We start from the raw sequence: 11,091 nt of genomic DNA, 5'->3' as shown, positions 1-11,091 counted from the left end.
CCCCCTGGTGCAGAGGCAGCCTGTAACCACCAGGACTGTGAGGAGGTGGACACAGGAGGCTAAAGATGCCCTGCAGGACTGCTTTGAGTCCACGGACTGGGATGTGCTGTTTGGACCACATGGGGAGGACATCAACAGCATGACGGACTGTATCACAGAATACATTAAATTCTGTGAACACACCACCGTACCATCCCGGACTGTAAAATGCTTCCCCAACAACAAGTCGTGGATCACCAGTGACCTGAAAGTTCTTCTTAATAAGAAGAAAGCAGCTTTCAGGTCTGGGGACAGGGAGGAGCTCAGGAGAGTGCAGCGCCACCTGAAGGAGAAGCTCAGGGAGGTCAAGGACTCCTACAGGAGGAAGCTGGAGGCCAAACTCCAGCAGAACAACGTGAGGGAGGTGTGGACCGGTATGAAGGAGATTACTGGGTTCAAGGGGAGAGAGAGACAACCAGGGGGAACCTGGAGAGGAACAACCAGGGGGAACCTGGAGAGGAGCAACCAGGGGGAACCTGGAGAGGAACAACCAGGGGAAACCTGGAGAGGTCAAATTAACTAAACTGTTTCTTCAACAGGTTTAGTTCACCACCCTCATCTGTCTCCTCCACACCTCACACCTCCCAAACACCTCTGCTGCCTCCCCCCCTCCCCCCCTCCCCCCTCTGCGCCCCCTGGTGAACTGCATAGAGCCCTCAATCACAAAGGGCTCTTCCTCCATCGACACCTCGACCCCCCCCCCCCCTCACCCCCTTCTCTGTGACGACTGGCCAGGTTAGGAGACAGCTGGAGAGAATCCACCAGCGCAAGGCTGCAGGACCTGACGGCATCAGCCCCGGGGTCCTGAAGACCTGCGCTGTCCAGCTGGCTGAGGTCCTACAACACCTCTTCAACCTGAGTCTGAAGCAGGAGGACGTCCCGGTGCTGTGGAAGACGTCCTGCCTGGTTCCAGTCCCTAAGAAGACGACTCCATCTGGCCTCAACGACTACCGACCGGTTGCCCTCACATCTCATGTGATGAAGGTGCTGGAGAGGCTGGTCTTGGCCCACCTCAGGCCGCTGGTGAAATCTTCTCTGGACTCTCTGCAATTTGCGTACCAGCCTCATGTGGGAGTGGACGACGCCATCATCTACCTGCTGCAACGAGCTCAGTCTCACCTGGATGGAACCGGTGAATCTGTGAGAATCACTTTCTTTGATTTCTCCAGTGCATTCAACACCATCCAACCACTGCTGCTGAGTGAGAAGCTGCAGGTGGTGGGGGTGGACACGTCCACCGTCTCCTGGATCACTGACTACCTGACAGGCAGACCACAGTTTGTCCGTCTGGGCAGTGTGCTGTCTGATACGGTGGTCAGTGGTACTGGAGCTCCTCAGGGAACTGTTCTGTCTCCTTCCTGTTCATCTTCTACACAACTGACTTCCAGAACAACTCAGAGTCAAGACATCTGCAGAAGTTCTCTGATGACTCTGCAGTGGTAGGATGTATAAGGGATGGACGGGAGGAGGAGTCAGTGGACGGTGTATAAGGGATGGACGGGAGGACGAGTACAGGGCAGTAGTGGAGGACTTTGTGGAGTGGGCGGGAAGAAATCACCTGCTCCTGAACGTGGCCAAGACCAGAGAGATGGTGGTCGACTTCAGGAGGAAGACGACGGCTCCACAACCGCTGAGAGTTCTGGGAGAGGAGGTGGACATGGTTGAGGAGTACAAGTACCTGGTGTCTCCATGACAACAGACTGAACTGGAAGACCAACATCAACGCTGTCTACAAGAAGGTGATGAGTCGACTCTTTTTCTTGAGGAAACTTCGATCCTTCAATGTGTGCAGCGAGATGTTGGAGATGTTCTACCATCTGTTGTGGCCAGTGCATTGTACTTCGCTGTGGTCTGCTGGGGGAGCAGCATTGGAGCCGGTGACACCAACAGACTTAACAAACTGGTTAAGAAGGCCAGCTCCATCATCGGCTACAAACTGGACAGCTTGGAAAAGGTGGTGGAGAGGAGGACGCTGAACAAACTATTATCCATATTGGATAATCCTGACCACCCTCTCCACCTGCTGCAGGGACAGCGGAGCACTTTCTCTAAAAGATTCCTCCAGCTCCGTTGTCACAAGGACAGATACAGGAGATCATTCCTGATACAGGAGATCATTCTGATACAGGAGATCATTCCTGATACAGGAGATCATTCCTGATACAGGAGATCATTCTGATACAGGAGATCATTCTGATACAGGAGATCATTCTGATACAGGAGATCATTCCAGATACAGGAGATCATTCCTGATACAGGAGATCATTCCTGATACAGGAGATCATTCTGATACAGGAGATCATTCCAGATACAGGAGATCATTCCTGCCCACTGCAATAAGACTGTACAATAACTCACCTCTGGCAAAATCCATCACAGTACAATAACACTGTTGACTGTGTTTCTTGGTTTGTTGTATATAATATATACAGATATATAATGTACTGTATATACTGTGCATTTTATATTTTATATTTCTATTTTTTACTGCTATTTACTGCAATTTTATTGCTTTTCTATTATTATAGTCTATTCTATTCAATTATTTTTATTCTATTATTTCTATTATTATCTTATTGCTTCTGTATGCTGCTGCAGCGAAAAAATTTCCCCTCGGGGATTAATAAAGTAAATACATACCTACCTACCTACCATTATATAACCTGTGTTTCAGTGTGTATTTTTATCTATACTGTATTTCAGTGTATATTATTATATATACTCTATTTCAGTGCACATTGTTATATATCATGTGTTTCGGTGTATGTTATTATATATCCTGTTTTTCAGATAATTTTATTGAGTCCTGTGTTTCAGAGAATATTGTTTTATATGTACTGTTTCAGTGTATATTGTTACATATATTGTATTTCAGTATATTTGTTTGTATCCTGTGTTAAAGAGTATATTATTATATATATATACTGTGTTTCAGTGTGTATTATTACATATTCTGTGTTTCAGAGTCCATTATTATTTAGCCTGTGTTTGAGTGTATATTATTATATGTACTTTATTTCAGTGTATATTGTTACATATCCTGTGTTTCAGTTTATTTTATTACATATCCTGTATTTCAGTGTGTTATTATATATCCTGTGTTTTAGTGGATATTATTATATATCCTGTGTTTCAGTGGATATTATTGCATGTCCTGTTTTTCAGTGAATATTATTACTTATACTGTATTTCAGTGGATATTATAACATGAACTGTATTTCAGTGTATATTATTATATATCCTGTCTTTCATTGTGTGTTATTGTATATCCTGTGTTTCAGAGGATATTATTATATATCCTGTATTTCAGTGTGTTATTATATATCCTGTGTTTTAGTGGATATTATTATATATCCTGTGTTTCAGTGGATATTATTGCATGTCCTGTTTTTCAGTGAATATTATTACTTATACTGTATTTCAGTGGATATTATAACATGAACTGTATTTCAGTGTATATTATTATATATCCTGTCTTTCATTGTGTGTTATTGTATATCCTGTGTTTCAGAGGATATTATTATATATCCTGTGTTTCAGAGTATATTATTATATATCCTGTGTTTCAGTGTATATTATTACATATTCTGTGTTTCAGTGAATAGTATTACTTACATTGTATTTCAGTGGATATTATAACATGTACCGTATTTCAGTGTATATTATTAGATATCCTGTGTTTCAGTGTATATTATTACATATCCTGTGTTTCAGTGGATGTTATTACATGTCCTGTTTTTCAGTGGATATTATAACATGTACTGTGTTTCAGTGGATATTATTATATATACTGTGTTTCAGTGGATATTATTTTATATCCTGTGTTTCAGAGTATATTAATATATATACTGTATTTCAGTGTATATTATTACATAACCTGTATTTCAGTGTATGTTATTATATATCCTGTGTTTCAGTGTATATTATTACATATACTGTATTTCAGTGGATATTATTAAATATATTGTATTTCAGTGTAAATTATCACATATCCTGTGTTTCAGTGGACATTATTATATAGCCTGTGTTTCGGTGTATATTGTTATATATCCTGTTTCAGATAATTTTATTAAGTCCTGTGTTTCAGAGAATATTATTTTATATGTACTGTTTCAGTGTATATTATTATATATACTGTTTCAGTGTATATTGTTATATATATTGTATTTCAGTATATATTGTTTGTATCCTGTGTTTCAGAGTATATTATTATATATACTGTGTTTCAGTGTGTATTATTACATATTCTGTGTTTCAGAGTCCATTATTATATAGCCTGTGTTTCAGTGTATGTTATTATATGTACTTTATTTCAGTGTATATTGTTACATATCCTGTGTTTCAGTGTATGTTATTATATATCCTGTGTTTCAGTTTATATAATTACATATCCTGTATTTCAGTGTGTTATTATATATCCTGTGTCTTAGTGTGTGTTATTGTATATCCTGTGTTTCAGAGGATATTATTATATATATCGTGTTTCAGTATATATTATTATATATACTGTTTCAGTGTATATTATTGCATATCCTGTGTTTCAGTGTATATTGTTATATATCCTCTGTTTCAGAGAATTTTATTAAGTCCTGTGTTTCAGAGAATATTATTTTATATATCGTGTTTCAGTATATATTGTTATATATACTGTTTCAGTGTATATTATTGCATATCCTGTGTTTCAGTTTATATTATTACATATGCTGTGTTTCAGAGTATATTAATATATATACTGTATTTCAGTGTATATTATTACATAACCTGTATTTCAGTGTATGTTATTATATATCCTGTGTTTCAGTGTATATTATTACATATACTGTATTTCAGTGGATATTATTAAATATATTGTATTTCAGTGTAAATTATCACATATCCTGTGTTTCAGTGGACATTATTATATAGCCTGTGTTTCGGTGTATATTGTTATATATCCTGTGTTTCAGAGAATTTTATTAAGTCCTGTGTTTCAGAGAATATTATTTTATATATCGTGTTTCAGTATATATTATTATACATACTGTTTCAGTGTATATTATTATATATATTGTATTCCATTGTATATTATTGCATATCCTGTGTTTCAGAGTATATTATTATATATCTTGTGTTTCAGAGAATATTAATATATATACTGTATTTCAGAGGATATTATTACATAGCCTGTGTTTCAGTGGATATTATTATATATACTGTATTTCAGTGTATATTATTACATATCCTGTATTTCAGTGTGTGTTATTATATATCCTGTGTTTTAGTGTGTATTATTATATATCCTGTGTTTCAGTGGATATTATTATATATCCTGTGTTTCAGTGGGTATTATTATATATACTGTATTTCAGTGGATATTATTATACACTGCTCCAAAAAATAAAGGGAACACTTAAACAACACATCCTAGATCTCAATGACTGAAATATTCCAGTTCAAATCTTGATTCATTACATAGTGGAATGTGTTGAGAACAAAATAACATAAGAATGATCAATGGAAATCAAAATCATTATCCATGGAGGTCTGGATTCAGAATCATACTCAAAATAAAAGTGGAAAAATCAGATCACAGGCTGATCCAACTTCTGTGGAGATTCTTGAAGACAAGTCCAAATGAGTCTCAGTAGTGTGTGTGTCCTCCACGTGCCTGTATCACTCCCTACAACGCCTGGGCATGCTCCTGATGAGACCACGGATGTTCTCCTGAGGGATCTCCTCCCAGACCTGGATCAAAGCATCGGTCCACTCCCGGACAGTCTGCGGTGGACGTGGCGTCGGCGGACGGAACGAGACACGATGTCCCAGATGTGCTGGATTGGATTCAGGTCTGGGGGACGGGCGGGCCGGTCTGTAGCATCGATGCCTTCATCGTGCAGGAACTGCTGACACTCCAGCCACATGAGGCCGAACATTGTCCTGCATCAGAAGAACCCAGGGCCCGCTGCACCAGCAGATGGTCTTAATAAAAAATAGTCTGGAGAAAGGTCATGTGTTTAATGTGTCTGAGACCTCTTTGTGTACCTGCTGGTTGCTGATGACACCTGAAGGAGTCACATACCTGGAGGGGGAGTTACACATCATGATGTTTCCTTCGACTGAACCCACACAGAGGAGACGATAAAGAGTAGGAAGAGATGATGAAAAGTAGGGAGATATGATGAAGAGGAGGGAGAGATGATGAAGAGGAGGGAGAGATGATAAAGAGGAGGGAGAGATGATGAAGAGGAAGGAGAAATGATGAAGAGGAGGGAGAGATGATGTTTAATTGCTGCTTCCAGAAATAAAGCAACAAATGATTATGTTCATAATTGTTAGAAGATGAGCTGCTGCTTCTTAACAAAGAACACAAGGAGGAGGAAGAAGAGGAGGAAAAGGTGTGTGTGTTTGTGTGTGTGTGAGACAGAGCTATTTTAACTGAGAGCGGCAGCTCTTCAGGTGCTCAATAATTAACTGCAGACTGCTCTCAGAGGGGCGGAGCCACTGAGGCAGAAGGTAGGGGGGGGGGGGGGAGTGAAGGAGTGTGTGTGTGTGCATGTGTGTCAGATGACATACTTGTTACAACATTTGAAAATGACTCCTTGTACTCATTACTGTCTCTGATAAAAAATACACTGTGCAGCGCACACACACACACACACACACACACACACACACACACACATACACACACACACACACACACACACACACACACACACACACACACACACACACTGTGCAGCATACACACTGTGATGAGAGCGTTCAGGAAGTTCCCAGCAGGCCGTGCAGCAGCAGCAGATCTCGATGGTCTCTGTGTCGACATTAAAGTTTCAGGCTGTTTTACACGCTGCTGCTGCTGAACTGGAACGCAGCCATTGGCAACAGCATGTCAGACATCGGACCGCCGGTCTCCTGGTATCTCGGTGCCACAAACTAGTGTTGGATTAGAACCTCAGGGACCCAGAGCTACATATGCTAAAATCTCCCTGATGCTGTTAGAATACTGATGAACACCTGGACCCAGAGGTACCGAACTCCTGGACCCGGCGGTACTGGGCGTTCATTCATTCATTATTTCATTCTTTCATTCATTCTTTCATTCACTCATTCTGTCATTCATTCTGTCATTCATTCTTTTATTCTTTCATTCATGCATTCATCTTTCATTCATTCATTCATTTAATTCATTCATTCATTCATTCATTCTTTCATTCATTCTTTCATTCATTGTGTCATTCTTTCATTATTTCATTCATCATTCATTCTTTCATTGATTGATTCATTTAATTCATTCATTCAATTAATGAATTCTTTCATTCATTAATTCTTTCCTTCCTTCCTTCCTTCCTTTCTTTCTTTCTTTCTTTCTTTCAATTAATTAATTATTTCATTCATTCATTCATTATTTCATTGATTGATTCATTTAATTCATTCATTCTTTCATTCATCTCATATTCTAATTATTGTTGTTACATTTAAATAAATCGCCACGTTGTCTGTTGAATCTGAACCAGGAACAGAACAACTCACAAAGTTTGATTCTATTTCTAAAGTTATGGAGAAATGAGTTCATGATGAGTAGAACCTCCATTAGCCTACTTTCAGTCTCTTTTGAGTGGCATCTGAATCCTACACACACACACACACACACACACACACACACACACACACACACCAGTCTGTGCATTAATAGAAGAAATGATATCTCTTCATTAAAGAATCATCTTTCTGAATGGACAATCGTGGTCTTTGTGAGCAGGTCTCCTCGTGACCAAAACCACATCAATGCAATGAAAGAGGGAAAAAATGAAACATCCAAATTGCTACTTCAATCTCGAAGAGCTTTGAAGTGCTGTTTTCAAACCATTTGGACCAAAATAAATGTGTATTTTTATTATAGCATGTGTCGGGAGGTTGCTAATGGCTTTGGAATAAAAGACAACATTTTGATTCAGCCGGCGCCGTTGCCACCGAGACCCTTTTTACTTCAGCTCATTTTAAAGCCCGAGCAGCGCGGCTCCCCTATCATTGGTTGATCAAGTCAAAGATGACGACCCACTCAGTGTTAATGCTTGTCTGCAGTTAGAAGTGATCCCTGAACCAAATCAAAAGCCCGGCTCCCTGTTGAATAGAACCACTGTCTTATTCTGCTGCTTTCAGTCGGGATCACAGCAGCACGTCCGTGTGAAAGACGGAGGGTGCCAGCCAAGGCTGCTTTCTCCTCCTCAGAGCCGACTTCACTGGTGCTGAGGGCACCTTATTCACCGGCGGCAGCACGTCCACGCTGCAGCACAAAGACGGGAGGCGCCGGGCCTCGGAGCTCGGAGACACGTTACACTGCAGAACCATCCAGTTTCATTGTAGAGCAGAGAAAACATGTCATCCGTCATCATGCTCTGCACACACATCTTTACAGGATCAGTCATTACTCAGAGAAGGAAAGGTGATGGAGCACGCTGCAGGAAGACCTTCAGAATAAAAGCATACATATCACAATGTGAGGAATTCTGTGAATTAATATTAATGACAAAACCAGCAGTCAGAAATGAGACGAGAAGAAATGAGCTGATTAAAAAGACAAGCAGTGAGAGATGAAAGCTTCGACTGGAAGTGACTCAGCTCAATGAAAACATGTGATATACATATGTACTGCGTCATGTATGTGATTATTATCATATTGATACTCAGAGATGATCCGCTTACACCAGCACAGCTTCCTGTGAAACGTGTCCTTGGATTTAACGTTTCATATGTTCCCTGTAAACAGTCCTCTTAGTGTCTACGTACAACTCTGTTTCAGGGTAAATAGGAGAATATATCAATGGATGACAGAAGTTATGATATCTAAAGAATAAACTGTCGATGAAAACATGCAGGGGCAGCACATTAATGTTAATGTTATTAATGTTGAGAATAAATGAAGTATGAATGAATGAAACCACATGGATGTTTCAGCCTCTGAGATCATCATCACAGTGGAAGAGGAAGAGGATGAGGAAGAGGTAGGAAGGCAACGCTCACATCAGTCCATATGAACGGAGGAACATCTCAGTGTGCTGATGTACGAAGGTCCATCAGGAAGTAGTGAAGCTGCTGCTGTTGCACGTGAACGGTCAGCAGTAGCGTGACGGAGAGCAGCGCAGCTGAAACCTTCACCAGAAGTCTACGAAGTCACGTCACATGATCAACATCAGCAGCTCAGTCCCACACGGCTCCACCGGTCCGGTCCGGGTTGAGCTCAGAGAAAACGACCCGTTTAGTGTCAGATGTCAGAAACCGACAGGAGGTTCCATTCAGCAGAATATTTATCAGAAGAACGACTCACTTAATAAAGATGCTGCTGCCTCCACAGGGATGATTGACAGCTGACAGCGCTCATGGAAACAACAATGTGCACGTAAACAATGTAAATGACTTAAACAATGTACACATAAACAATGTAAACAATGTAGACAATGTAAACTATACAAAACTATGTAAATTATATAAATAATGTAAACGATATAAACAATGTCAATGATGTTAACGATATAAACAATGTAAACAATGTAAATTATATAAACAATGTAGACAATATAAATAATATACACTATGTAAACAATATGAATAATATAAACAATGTGAACAATGTAAATGATATAAATAATGTAAACAATATAAATAATATAAACAATGTAAATGATATAAACAATGCAAGCAATGTAAACAATATAAACAATGTAAACAATGTGAACAAGGTATATGTAAACCATGTTAATGACTTAAACAATGTAAGCAATGTACACATAAACAATGTGAACAATGTAGAATGCAAACAATGTAAACTATACAAAACTACGTAAACTATATGAACAATGCAAAGGATGTAAACACTGTAAATAATGTAAACAACATAAACAATGTAAACTATATCAATAATATAAACAATGTGAATAGTATAAATAATGTAAACAAGATAAACAATATAAACAATGTAAATGATATAAACAATGTAAACGATGCTCTCTTGTTTTCCCTGTTGGCCGTGAGACGGACTCTAACATCTGTATACACGGTCCTCCAAACTGAGTCGGAGGTTCTCTGCAGATCAGTGGAGGAGAGCTGCTCCATGTTTGAGGCCTTCAAGGTCTCCGTCGGCTGTTGTCTCCATTTGTCAAACTTGACATGTTAAACTGGAGCCGAGACCAACGAGTCAGATAAAAAGTTACTTCCTGTGTTAGACAGTCATAAATCGTGTACCTTTTAGAGGGAACAGGTAGAACATGCAGGACATGGGCACTCTCCTGCTTGTTTAAGGTGTTTAATTTATGCCTGTTTCCATGGTAACTATCTCCTTTATCTTTGCTAAAGCAGTCACCTGACAGAGGTCCATTAGTAACTGGATGTGTATCAGGCTGGTAGTTTAAACAGGACATCGGTCACGTTGTCATTTTACCACCTCGAAGTGATGCCGTCGAGGCTCCTCCGGCTGAGTGCTCATGATGGACTCTTCAGGCTCAGAGAAGGAGAATTTCTGCAAAGACAAGTTCAACATGTGTTGAACATGACACTGTGTATATACAAAGGTTCATTCTCATTGACCTGCTAATAAAATGGTGGGTAAAAAAAATTAAATAAGAGTTATTTATTTATAAAAGACTCCTGCTGGTCAGATGTAAGGCAGACAATCCTCAACAACCAAAAGCTTGTTAACCTCTCAACATTCACAGCTTTTTTACAGAGACACTAAAATCTTCAAAGTATTAAGTTACAATAGAAACTGAAAACACGGTGACTCAACAGGAACATTTTGCTGTGTGTGCATTCTAATCACAGAGCTGCTGCTGGGGTTCTGTCATGGTTTACTGTTGGTACTTTCTATTGTATAATTGGATTCAGAAATATGCAGATTTCAGGACAAACAGCAGCAGGATTGTCACTTGTTCAGGCTGGTGAGTGTCCTGCAAATTCCTGTAAACTAAAACACAAAACTGGTTGTTTACTTCCAAAAGGAATGACATAATTTTTCACTGCCATCCTAATAAAGGACCCGTTCCTGATTTGTATGCCTTCAAACAGCCTGGCTGAAGT

The sequence above is a fragment of the Embiotoca jacksoni genome, unplaced genomic scaffold (genome assembly GCF_022577435.1).
Source record: "Embiotoca jacksoni isolate LCO1_2020_lvr unplaced genomic scaffold, fEmbJac1.0.p SCAF_81, whole genome shotgun sequence".
Lineage (NCBI taxonomy): Eukaryota > Metazoa > Chordata > Actinopteri > Embiotocidae > Embiotoca > Embiotoca jacksoni.
The sequence above is the reverse complement of the archived record's forward strand: the minus strand, read 5'-3'. Positions refer to the sequence as shown.